A 13,356-nucleotide genomic window follows, 5' to 3' on the forward strand; every position below is an offset into this window, starting at 1 on the left:
TTCTGATGTATAAGTAGAGTAGAAAACCTGAAAATATCCTTTAGTACACTCTCGGCAATACCAACGCACTTCCCGTAATGTTTAAACTGAGTGGAGGGGTACTCTTGACCAGCACAAAAAATAAAAAAAGAAAAGAAAAATACAAATTTCGTTAATTGTCATTGATTTTCATTCGTTTCACGGTTATGAAGATACGTAAGAAGCATACTGAACGTGAAAATACGAATTGGCATTTGTTGCGAAGTCAAATTCACTACCAAGACCTAAATTTTTAAGCTAACAGTTACGGAATCTAAGAAATCATCAAAATAATATTTCTTTTTCAAAATTATGAAGTATAAAGTGCCAGAATAAATAACGTTAGTTACAGAAGGTGGGTACAAAGAACCCCTTCCCCCTCTATGGTATTGCGGTAGTTAACTAGCCATAATGAGCACGCAAAAGCTAAGAAGCACGGAGATATGCTCCGTACGCTTTCTCTGGCTGTGGCTGTGGTGGTGGGGGCTCTGGAGGGAGCGCCCAGTCGCCCTCCCCACTACACGGGAGGCGGTGCCAGCGCTCGTCCCGACAGGTGGCGCCGCCGAGCGGCGGGCGCTGCAAGCTGCGCCGGTGGCTAGAGTGGGGGCGTCCGAGCGCGCCGCTGCGCATCTGCCGGCACCGCACGCGCCGCGGTGGCCGGCGTGTGGGCGGCGGGAAGGGGGCCGCGGCAGAGGCGAGGCGCGCGAAAAAATTCCCGCCGCCGGCCGCGGCCGTGGCGGAGGCGGAGGCGGAGCTCGGCACACGGGGCCGGCTCGTGACACACGGCGCTCAGAGCGCAGCGGCGCGCGGGTCGGCGCCGCACATGGACGCTGGGGGCGACGCGACGGCCGCCGCCGCCGCCGCAGCCGCCACCGCCGGCCGCTGGTGGGGGGCGGCGCCCCAGGCCTCCGCAGACGTGGTGAGTCAGGCGCGCGGGGGTGTGTCGCCGGCTGGCCGCGCCGCCGCCTTCGCCTCCGCAGCTGCGCAGGGCGACTCAATAATTTGCTTCCAATAGTACCGCCGGTGTATCGTCGTCAGTGATTTATCGCTTTTAGCTCCGCAGTGCCTTTGATATAAAGGGTGTTCGAAATGTTCCAGGTCTAAAACTAGGCGGATACCACGATTCCGAAGCACTAATTCGCCGCACTAGAACCGCCAGAAGGGTGCGACGCTGGTCAGACTTGAATCCGAAGTTCTATCCTTATGAGGGTGCGTCAGATCTTCGGTCCACAGTGTAAAACTCTATTTGTGGTTCGTATTCGCGAAGAATCAAGGACGTAGCAATGCAGGGAGGTAAATAATTTGCTTCCAATAGTGCTGTGGGTGTAGACTCGTCAGTGATATACCGTTGTTAGCGACGAATTCTTCTCAGTGTCTTTATTGCACAAGTTGCCCGAAAAGTTCCGCTATAGAAACATTGAATACGCGATTGTGAAACACTATATTCTTCACATGGGCCCCCGAAAGGGAGCGACGCTGCTGAGGATGGGTTAAATCTCCGGTGCACAGAGTAACCTTATCAGTGATGTCTCGCTTTCTACGAAGCATTCCTCTCAGGGTTTCTACAGGATGTCCAAAAAATTCCACTTCACAAACTGATCCGTGTACACGATTCCGAAACTATGCACCTGTGCCACTGGAAGGGTGCGACGCTGGTTGCACTTGACTCCGATGGACTTTCCTCCAGGGGACGCGTTACATCGGTGCCCAGTGTAGCCGTCAGCGATTTCTCGCTTTTAGGAAAGTATTTATCCCAGCGTATTTATTTTACTTGGTGCCCGAAGCGATGGACTTCAGAAACTGGTTGGATAGCACGATTCCGAATGACTATATTCATCGCACCGGAGCCGCCGGAAGGCGGGACGTTCATTGGACTTTGAATCCCATGGACAGTGCTTTCGAGCGCGCAGTAGTCTCCGGTGTGTAATGCGGAGATCTCTCGTATTACGTGGCTCATTTTTACAAATAATCAACGACGATCGTGATGCAACTAATCTACACTAAACTTCGGCCATCGTCGTAAATATTTTCGCCCACATGCCTGTGTGTACCTCGAGGACAGAGCGTTGAACATATTTTGTGATTGTAACTTGTGTTGTATCTTGTGTGTGAGACTTTTCAGGTAATCTGTATTGTGTACGCTACATCGTAATCTACCTTTTGCCGGGGAAACCTTGTCAGTGGTGTACCACTTTCTATGACGTTTCGTTATCAACCAGTGTGACGACTTTATCTCAGGGTCTCTTCTGCTCTGGGTCTCATGGACAATTCTGATTCAACGTATTGGGCACATTGATTGCAGAAAGCGTTCTACGTCAGCCACAGTCAAATACGATTGACTATGCCTTTTGTGGGCACTTTAAATATTGTAAGTGTAGCGTGAAGATACAGAATTAGGCCGGCGTCCTACTAGAACTAAGAACGTTTGCAAAACGATTGGCCAATATTTACGGACGCCTTCACCACATCTGAATACAGCCTGCATCATCTAAATCATAACACTTCAGTACTGACTAAACAGTTCAAAGTAGTGAAACAAGGGTTTGGAGAGCGATAATAAGGAAGTGGGCGAGTGTTTCGACGTGTGGCTAACATATTAAAGTACTTCTCTCCAGAAATATTTAATATTACTCTATAATAAGATGTTGTTACTAGTTTTTGCACCGGACTGACATTTCGTCGAAGTTTCATTGGATATGTATACGATTTTGATCGGATAGAACAGGATATATAACCGCAATCTTAGAAACTTGGAATAAGGATTGATACGGTGCGACAATGAATGTGTGACCGGCTGGCGATATGCTGGTTTCATTAGGAGTGTTGGATCGTTTTATTATAATTGTTGTCACTGATTGTTTCTGGCGTTATCATGTGATATTCTTCTGTTGTCATATGTTCTTGTAACACAATATATTCTGCATGAAACTGTACATCAGGTGTCTGATTCGTGGGCCAGTCTACAAAGCAATATAATCTTGGAAATGCTCCGGCACTCACACAAATGAGTCTGGGAAATCACTTACATATCGTTCTACGTCTGGAAAACGGAAAAATATTAATTCTGCTGCACAGAATCGACAAGTAATCATCCGCCAGTCTCGCTAGCTAATACATTGCATCAAAATGGCAGTTGGTAGCTACATTAACTCGCTACCAAAAATACCGGCTTTTGCCTTTGTTTTTACGACACATATTTAGAGAAAAGGCGAAAAATAGAGCCAAGAGTAGAAGTTCTAATGCTCGTACACCTTTCAGAACTTCTTGTGACTCGCGAATGCGTGAATTTTCCTTCGTCAGCCAGCGCTGACTGATGCGCCACAATACTCTTTTCAAGGTCAGTCTCACAATCACTGGTGAAGCTGTTCTGTTTACGTAAGAGTTGCTTCTGAAACTTGGCGTAAAGTACACTGGATACCGTCATGAAATGAATTGGGAGCCTTAATCTCTTTGCTGCCGATTCGTGTGGCCATACGATATGTGCCGCGTAAGCTTAAAATTGGCACTATCTTCTCAAGGGGGAAAAAAAACTGTTTGGTACCGTAAACAATGAATGTGGGAAGTCAGTCTCCTGTTAGGTTACTCTGACGTGTACTAGAATCAGCATTGAATTACAGCGTTGTTGTTTGCTTTCCAAAACAGACAAATAGACGAACGATTTCTTGGCACTGAAAGTTAGCATATAGACAAGATAAATGTGATGTCAGTCCTTTGTCATCCTGTAAAACACGTGAATTTGTGGAAACTTTAATTTGGCAAGATTACGTATTTGCAGCGTCTTATTTGTCGACATCATAAGTCGTTCACGCAATAAACAGGGTAATTTCTCTCTGTTCTGTTTTCCAGTTCTAGGAATATGTACCCAAAGTTTCTATCTCTGCAAAGAATACGCCAGTCATAGGGGCAGAAATCTCATGATTCTCATAATCACATATACGTTGTTCTCCAGTTGAGTTCTTGCGCAACCTTTTACTGATGTATGGGAACACAGTATATAAAACTCCTGGAGAAATACCTGTGTTTTTAAAAACACAGGTCAGTCTATTCTTTGATCGTTGAGAGTCTTAATTTGATTGTAAATACTATAGATCTTTATTTTCGTCGTAATTAAGAATTCTGTCAACAATCGAGAATTTGGATTAATACACCTCTTTTACGAAAATCATACTACTCTCGGTATGGTAGATAATCTGGCAAGATTACGTTTTACTCTGCGTGGTGTGTAGCAAAACTTTGGTACGAAGAAAATTAACAGGAGTCGTTCCCAGTTATCGGATGATTACTTCAGTTTCGGTAATATTGTCAAGAAATTGTAAATAATTTTAGTACATTATAAATTATACATACAAACGATAAGTTCGAAACATCATATTAGTCTATTCCGCTTAAGCCTTTGTTTATTACTATTCTCCAAACAGAGTAAACAAGTGAGTGTAATGAAAACAAAATGTCCTTGTCGGAACTGTCAGAAAACAGTTGTGCCAGCATGTATGCACTCTAATGTAAAAGCATCCTTAGCTCAGTTAAAATTAAAAGGCCGGTGCTTTCACTCAGTATGGGTTTCTGTCTTGATCGCGTTGAGCACTTTATACTAAGGATTTCAAAAAGAAAACAGTGTTGGTTGCAAAATATTACTTAATAGTGCGTTTCACCCTTTTGGGGCGTCATCACATTACGTAGTTTTCTGCTTGTAAGCATTCGTCATAACGTTCAAGATAGGGCGTAGACCTTAAACACATCAGCATCCTCAAACGTAGAAGCGCAGAAATAGGACCACGCATACATATCTGAACAAAAGTGGCATCACTTGTATACATAGCACTAATTTCCTCAAAACAGACGGGTAACCATATACGTCGAACTGGAGGAAAACAGTTTTCCTCCTGTTAAACGTATATGCCAGTCATATAACGATATACGTGCAAGTGGAGAAACTGTTTTCCTCCAGTTCGACGTATATGATTACATATCTGTTTTGAGGAAATTACTGCTGTGTATACAGATGATGCCACTTTTGAACAGATTTGAAGTCGTGGTCCTATTTCTACTCCTCTACGTCTGAGGTGCTGATGGGTGTAAGGTCTACGTCCTATCTCGCACGTTTTGACGAATGATTATTTGCAGAATATTAAATAATTAGTGACCTAATTATTCATCTCAGGCGGCTGCTTGATGAGTATGCTAGAAGTTGCTGTAATAATTTTTGATTTAAACTTCCTATTGTTCCAGTAATAATTCTTAAAACAATAATGATCCAAATGAATGTTCTTAGTTGAATGCAAAATATGGAAGTACTGTTACTGGGGCCATTTTTGGGTGATGATGCTCCAAAAGGGTGAAACGCGTTATTTAATAATCATTCGTTTGCAAACAAGATTGATTTATTTTTGAAATAATTCGTAACGGTTGCTGTACCAGCCAGACACAGGAGTGGAAGCAGGTAAAGTGCACCACCGAGTTCCAAGTCCGCTGATTTAAGTCCGTGATAATTATCACTCAGTAATCTACTCTATGACATGCATGTTCAAACTGTTCTACGTCGTACACTTTCTCTTCTGTAGACGAGTATTCGGTCTACCAAGAGAGAGGTAGCACCTACCAAAACGAGGCTGTCTTGAGTGGTCCAACACGGAAAATTTTGTTATCCGTTATCAGTGTTTTGTTGTGGTGGGCAACCCCTGCTACCTACGCCAGTCCGTCCTGACCGTAATCTGCATTTATTCGTTGCATGTGAGAATGTTGTGTTTTGGTGATTATAATCATTCCATGTGAAGCCGTCTTTGTAACAGCTTCTGAATGGTTGTCGACTGTTCTTTATTTTCTTAGCAATATTTTCATTCGATGACGATGCACTGTGGTATAATTTGTGTTTAGTTGCGATGGATTCGTAGCTGTAGAATAATGTCAGTTGGTGTTGATGAAAGGGGGAGACAAATTTTCTTCCCTCGAGGCACGCAAAATAGGTCGTTTTATCCTAGAAATTGAAATGAGTGAAGTAGCCTTTACTAATAACGTACTGGAATGGTTTAATATTACTTAAGACTCCTTTTAGTGATTCAGAATAGGGAGTAAGCTTCTCGTGTTGACTTCATTTCGTACACAGAAATAACACTTCGTAAAATTTGGTGACTTGTTGTTGCGGAAGTCAGGTAATCGAATGTCAGCAACAGCGAACTACTTCCGTTTTTCTTGGTCGTCAATAAGGAATTTCCTATTAAAATAATGAGCGACATGTGGAACAGCGAAGAAAAGCATTGGAATACTCTTAAAAATGGTGATCAATGCGACTGCTATAATTAGCATCCTTGATTATTGACATTAGGAAAGAATCTATATTTCTAAGATTTTGAATCTTTAACGTCTTTCGAGAGAATCGGAAATATCATGAGAATGTACGCTAAAAACAATCTGGTGTAAATCGTTAACAGCCATTCAAATTAAATTTCTGGATCGTAGCTAGATTTAGATTACATCCAAGAAGCGTCTTTTTCTTGCATCCTTTTGCGACAAGTAGTTGTTCTTGCTAATAATACAAATAGTGTTAATAAAGCTGACAGATGTTGAAGCTACAGTAACAAGCAAACACTAAATACACTAAATAAATACTCTAATTGTACATAGCCAACTCGGACAGATAAATTACTAGTTTTTACTAAATTTAGTTTATGATAAACATACAAGCAGTGTAGAATGGCTTACTCAGAGGATTACAATGTAACAAAATTTGAACAATATTTGAAGATGGCAACGAGGCTTCCCAGACTTTTGTGTGAGTGCCACAAAACCATTTCATTTTGTTCTAACATAAATTTCAAGTGTGAACAGTGAAGGTCGCCGTCGCGCGGATGAAAATGTCAGTGGAATTAAATTACTTCGATACTTCACTTTGAAATAATAGCTTTTGAAAACCGGGCCAAATATAGTGATCCTCTAGACTAGACTGAAGTTTATTTCATAGGTAAATAGTAAAAGTGATGAGTCTGACGTCTGTTGTTACACAGAATGCTACACTTCTTGCTTTTACATAAATAGTACGCGCTTCAGCTACGATTCCTCTACTTGACCGTGAACTGCAACATTTTTCAAATTTTCCTGTAGAGTATATTTTAGTTTTCATTGACCTCCTTCCTGATAAATGATCTAAATCCTATCTATTACTTAAAATCAAAAAAATACACATGCACGACTTAACTGCCATGCTTTCAAAAAATTGGAACTTAAGGAAAAGGTTGCAAATTTACAACAGAAAAATTACAAACCTTATTTTGAGAGAGATGTGACACTTCTATATTAAATTTGTTGGAGATTTCCTGAAACCCAACATTACACTCGTTTTAGTAAGCAGAACATTGCTGTTTCAAATATTAAATCTATGAAACAACACGTATATTTCTAAGTATAGTTTTTGAAACAGGAACGTTTTGACCCATATGGCGTTATTTTCTAAGAAATTACGGTTTCCACTTTTCGTTTATCAATTTAAAATAAACTTTTCCCTTTTGTTTAGACATGACATATCTGCAACCTTATCCATCAAATACAAGTCTACACTTTACAGAAATTTAATAATAATTACGAAATTTCACCATTTTGGTAACTGAGAGGTCTGCAAGAAAAGCTCATCGGTGTTAATGCTAACTGAATATGAGGTTTAGTAAAATTTTTGCGCGGTATTTAGCATTATACCTTCTGGTACACACAAGATCACTGGGGCTGTAGTTGCACTTTTTATGAAAACTAAAGCTCTATTTGCAAGCGTGTGGATGAAAATAAATTTACTTACATAAGAAAAATTTCAACGATGGTTGTAAGTCAGCAACCATACAAGAACATGGTCTATACAATACAACCAACCAGTTGCAACAAGATTTAACTTGGCCTGGTTTCGACAACGGCTATGTGTGTCTCCATCAGAAAAACCAAAAGGGATTACCCATAAAAATTACAAAATTAACATAGAGGAAAACCAAGAATAGATTGTAATTACATCTCACAAATTCATGAGGGAACTATACTCACATATACAATGACAGATGAAAACAGATTTACTAGCAAAATGCTCTCGTCATATAAAATAACCTCTTAAAATCATGTTAACAGATATTGAGTTAATTTTCCTTGTCAGTAGTAAGCACATACAACAAAATGGACGCTAGCGTGGCCTGATGACAATATTCAGAGAAAACTGAAACGAAATAATCAGATTTCATCTATAGTTTTTTTTCTTTTTTTACATATTTGCAAAGAAGAATTGCTATGAAAATTCCGCTGCTAGCATCAACGAAAAGATTTTTCACTATATATCAGTAGGTTTTGATGCGCATGTATTTTAGAAAACGTTATTGCTGGTAGCACACGTACCGCTCTCTGTATTTGTCATTCTTGTCCCCTCATCTACTTAAATGTTTTTAATTAAAAGAAAACAAAAGCAATTTTTCAGTATCAATTTCTAAGGATGGAAAACATTTTCTTCCCGAAAGCAAAGTGTTCTTGCCATCAGCTTCGATCCTTTCCCACTGCTGCTGAAAAACGTATGACGTAAATGTGCCGCTTATTAACGAGATCATATAATGTAGCTACACACGTTATAAGGATGACTGGGATGTATTACACTGGATTACACGTTTTAAATTTCCATTCACCGTTTCTTTCGGAACTTACCTTGAAGTAGACTGTTCATTCCAAGTACCCATAATATTCGTATGATCATACTCACATTCACACGTGCACGTGAATTTTATGGAAGAGACTAACTTAAACGGTACTTGCCGCTAATTAGTGTTACAAAGCCCTCTTGCGTTGTATCTGGTACAAGCCCACAAAGCTAAAATCTTAAAATTTTGAGAGAAAGTTGTTTGTCGAATGAAGCTCAGTGAGAGAAAAATATACATGTGGAAAACGGAATATAGCACGAAACTGGCGCTGTTTTATTGAAAAATGTTCCTCTTCCAAATCTGTGGGATAAGTTTACGTAATTGATGTGAAGAGAAAGAAGAGAATTGATACTACTGCGCGTCTGGTTAGACAACGGTGTGGCTCTTACCTTCATAAAGTGTAAAAACGTGAATGTGTAACTGACTGGAAGTGTTTTGGCCGGCCGGCCGGTTTAATGACGGGAGGGTACAGCGCTGACCTCGTCGGACGAACAGAAAGGGGCAAAAAGGCTAAACAAAATAATCTTGCTGCTTGGTCCTCATTGCGCGCGATGAAATAGACACAGAGACATAAGGGACGATCGAAAAGTTTCAGTACCAAGGCCGTACAGTCCAGAATCGGCATGCCAATCAGGCAAAATCGGCTTGGGCATTGAGGCAATTATCCCATCGATGCACTAGGATGAAGATACCCGTTTGGTAAACACCGTTTCCTGCTGCGTGGAGAAGTCTGTAACTGCCTGCTGCACATGCTCGTCCGACAGGAGTCATCGACCCTTCGATGCCTTTTTTAATGGAACGGAAACGTGATAATCGCGTGGGGAGAGATCTGGACTAATGGACGGGGGTTCTGGTGATTCCCTCTTGACTTGGCGTAATTTCTGCATTATGACATTTGCGATATTCGGACGTGCGTTATCAAGAAACAGCAGCACCCTATTCTAAGTGGTGGTTTTCGACCGACATGCTGCCCCATACATATTCTTCAGTCTGCAATGGACGTCCACCGGTGTTTGTCCTTCGGCATCCAGGAAGAGAGCAATAGCACATTGGTCCTCTTTGGACGCATCTGGTAATAAAGTCTCAATAATTGACGTTTCCGCATTTATTGCATGCACTTGGCAAAGACACAAATGCAACGCTAATCCCTTCCCTACCTGTCGGTGCTTATATATCCGTATCGGCGTTGCACAACGTTGTATACTCGTATAGGGCGCAGCAACGTCCTCAAACGGAAACTTTATCGCCCCTTATAAGTATACAAAAAATGTCACCAATGAAGTATTTACTTGTAGTTGTTTAGAGAGCATGGAAATTTATCAACATCTGCCTCGAAAGTGGTGGAACCTTGAAACCGTGGCCCTGTCGATCAGTCTCGACAGAGACAAGCGAACGGCTTTAGTAGCTACAATATTTTAAATCACGGTTTTGGGACCTCCGTCATTTTATATACTTCTACTGATGTTTGACGTGTTATTTTAGTGAGGACTTGACAAGGAGACCCCATAACTCGGCATTTTGAACACTCAAAAGGGTAGTACTGCAGCTCTAACGGCTCAAACGTAATAGAACATTTTCAAAAACGATGTGTGCTTTCTACCATCCAATAAGATCACTTTTCTGTGAAGCTCTACGTCAGTGTACAATAGATGTTTGATGTTAATAGACGCAGGAGAGAAAACGAAACAGGCTAGTAGATGACAATGAAAAACAGCAAATAATCCGATTAAACATTAGTCCAGAAACGAATGATTTCGCCGATACGACGTGTGTACATGCGCAGTCGTGCCAACTTACGACACTTTTAATGTCTACAACTATGTTTGGAATTTTTATGCGGCGGTATTTAAAGGAGGAGGAGGAGGAGGAGATTATGTTTAACGTCCCGTCGACAACGAGGTCATTAGAGACGGAGCGCAAGCTCGGGTGAGGGAAGGATGGGGAAGGAAATCGGCCGTGCCCTTTCAAAGGAACCATCCCGGCATTTGCCTGAAGTGATTTAGGGAAATCACGGAAAACCTAAATCAGGATGGCCGGAGACGGGATTGAACCGTCGTCCTCCCGAGGTATTTAAAGGCATGGGTGTATTCCAGCTCTGTTGGCAGCATCGATGAACTATGGGAACACATTGTGAATGGTTGTCAAAGCATTCGGGACGTGCCTGGGGTTTTGCACGGACATCGATGAGGAGACGTTCTGATGCCTGCGTTCACGCGAACGGTGGCCACGTGGAACGCTTGTTGTAATGCGTTTGTCCGCAAGCGCGTATCTGCAGTTTGGATCTCCGAAGTTTTCATTTACTCAGTCGTAAGAAGTCGAACTGGAGAAGCCAATGGTTTCCAGATTTATGTCTGTTGAGATTATTTGCTTGTTTCATTCTTCTCTACTCACCTGTCTCTACCCATAACGAGTATTAAAGAATCCGAAGTCCCTGGAGAAAAAAATTGGTGTAAAAGTTATGACCGGAGATTGACAATATTCATAAAAGAAGTTTTATTTGTAGAATAAAGGAATGCGTTCTTGGTAAGAGCGGCATGTGGAAGTGATGACTCGTTTCAAGTGTATTTGCTCTGCAGATGGCTATTCATCATACTATCCATATGTTTGCCACGAGCTGTTCCAGACCACCGTGTTTTAATCATTTCATTGGAACTTCACATCTGCATTGACAAATAAGGCAAGAATTTGTGACAATACAGCAATATCTGTTTTCATAAGACAGCATGTATTAAATCAAACAAATGTTTAGCTGTTAATTAAATTACTGTTTTGAATCTGATGACCGTAATTGTCTGTTACACCCATCGTTTCTTTCCTGACGTATGCTTCCACAGTCTTTAACCCTTTCAGGCCTGAATTTTTTCTGGAGGAAGGAAAATTTTCCTTTATGTTGTAAAGCTGTTAGATGATTTTTTAATGATTTTATATGCAAGGTTTATACAAAAATATGTAGCCGTTTTCAAAACATACTTTGTGCCCTTGGCTTCATTTTATGGACTAAAATAACTAATTACGACATCTTTTGTGTTGTAATAAATAGTCAAACGATCATTCAGTAATCGTCACGCAAAAAACAATAACAATATTCAATTATACAGTGTATTCTGATGGCCAAGAGCTGCTGCTCACTCCTACGTTGACCTGCTGATATTTTCATTGTGAAGCCCAACAGTTGGCAGCACTTGCGCATGGTGAAAAGGTTGAACATTCACAAATGTGTACCTCAGGTTTCCATTGAAAATAAACGCTTGTGTTTCATCTAAGACACAGCAAAAGTTAATGTATACAGTTATAGCCAGAGGATATGAAAGGGCTAAATTCTGTAATCTCCAGACATCGATTGTAAGGAAATACAGTTTTACTGGCAACAACCTTGATGTATGCTCTTTGTTTTAGGCGTTCCATGTGGATTACATCTTTTGTTAGCATTGCTATTGCGAGTTTTTGTGAAGTTGTGGCATGTCTCCCCAGAAAACGTACCGGGGAACCTATTTCACCTAAACGACAACGCAAATCGAAAACTATCGTTGTGTTAACTTCCATCTCAATGGATTCATTTTTTTAGACAGTTTGAGCTGCAGGCAATCAAACAGTGGGTGACGTCACGTTGTAGGTAGCTGTAGTGTCAGCTGAGAAAGGTCCTGTCAACGAACAGCGGACAGGTCGTGACATACAAAGCCTGCAAAATAAAATTGAAGCATCTTGGAGACAAGGTCGGGTGTTAATGGAACTTCGCACACGTACACAGCATCGGAGAGTACGTAAACGATTAGAGCTGTAATTCCCGGTGACTGGGAGAGTGTTGTTCGTGTTTCGTGTTTTTGCCAGGTCCGGTAAGGTATCTAAGGGGTGTGAACCATGTCAGGTGTTGTTGAGTGATCACTGTGAAGGACACACAGATGCCGTCTACTCGTGTAAGACAGCGTTATCAGCACCTGACACTGTTTGAAACGGACCTCACTGTGGGTCCCTATTTGACCGGTTGGTTGAATCGTGTAGTATCTAGATTAGTGACGTATTCGGATGTGACAGTGACCCGATGTTAGACTGCATGGGAACGTGAGGGCAGCCACATGTGTCGTCAAGGATCTGGTCGATCACACCTGACCACCACAAGAGAGGATCGCTCTACTGAACACCGAAAGCATCATAACCCCTTCAGACAGCACTCCTTCGTTCTGAATTATGCCATACTTGGAAAGCATTATAGCACAATATATTCAGTCATGAATTACTGTTCTGCACTACCCCAGATGATCATCGTCGGCTAGTATGGCGGCGATCTGGGGAGATATCCTATTTTTTTAATGTTTTGGGGACGTACAATTGTGTCACTCCTGACCTCATGGTATACCATTGGGTACGAATTCCGATCACGGCTGGCAGTGACTGACTGAAATCTGATGACGCAACGGTACGTCATGGACATCATGCGTTCTCATGTGTTACCTCTCATGCGACAGTATCTTGGTTCCAGGTCTCAACATGACAATGCTCGCCCACACACGGCACGTGTATATATGAACTGACTGTGTGATGCTGATGTATCCCATGGCCGGCAAGGTACCCAGATTTAGCCCCGCCGAAGATGCATGGGACGAGATCGGACGTCACCTCTGTCCCAGTGTCAGTATGGAGGATATACAGGACCTGTTACAAGAAATGTGAACTATCTTGCCTCAGG

The 13,356-nt window shown here is 41.7% G+C and overlaps 1 protein-coding gene across 1 annotated transcript in view; it reads left to right on the plus strand.

The window, feature by feature from the left end:
* The first annotated feature begins 865 nt into the window (after positions 1 to 865).
* LOC126475230 (protein embryonic gonad-like) overlaps positions 866 to 13,356 on the plus strand; it is a 411,923-nt gene continuing 399,432 nt past the window's right edge. Inside the window, exon 1 of the mRNA XM_050102907.1 lies at positions 866 to 937. The gene's annotated coding sequence lies outside the window, so the exon portion shown is untranslated. The remainder of the gene's footprint in view (positions 938 to 13,356) is intronic.

This window comes from Schistocerca serialis, chromosome 4 (genome assembly GCF_023864345.2).
Source record: "Schistocerca serialis cubense isolate TAMUIC-IGC-003099 chromosome 4, iqSchSeri2.2, whole genome shotgun sequence".
Taxonomy (NCBI): domain Eukaryota; kingdom Metazoa; phylum Arthropoda; class Insecta; order Orthoptera; family Acrididae; genus Schistocerca; species Schistocerca serialis.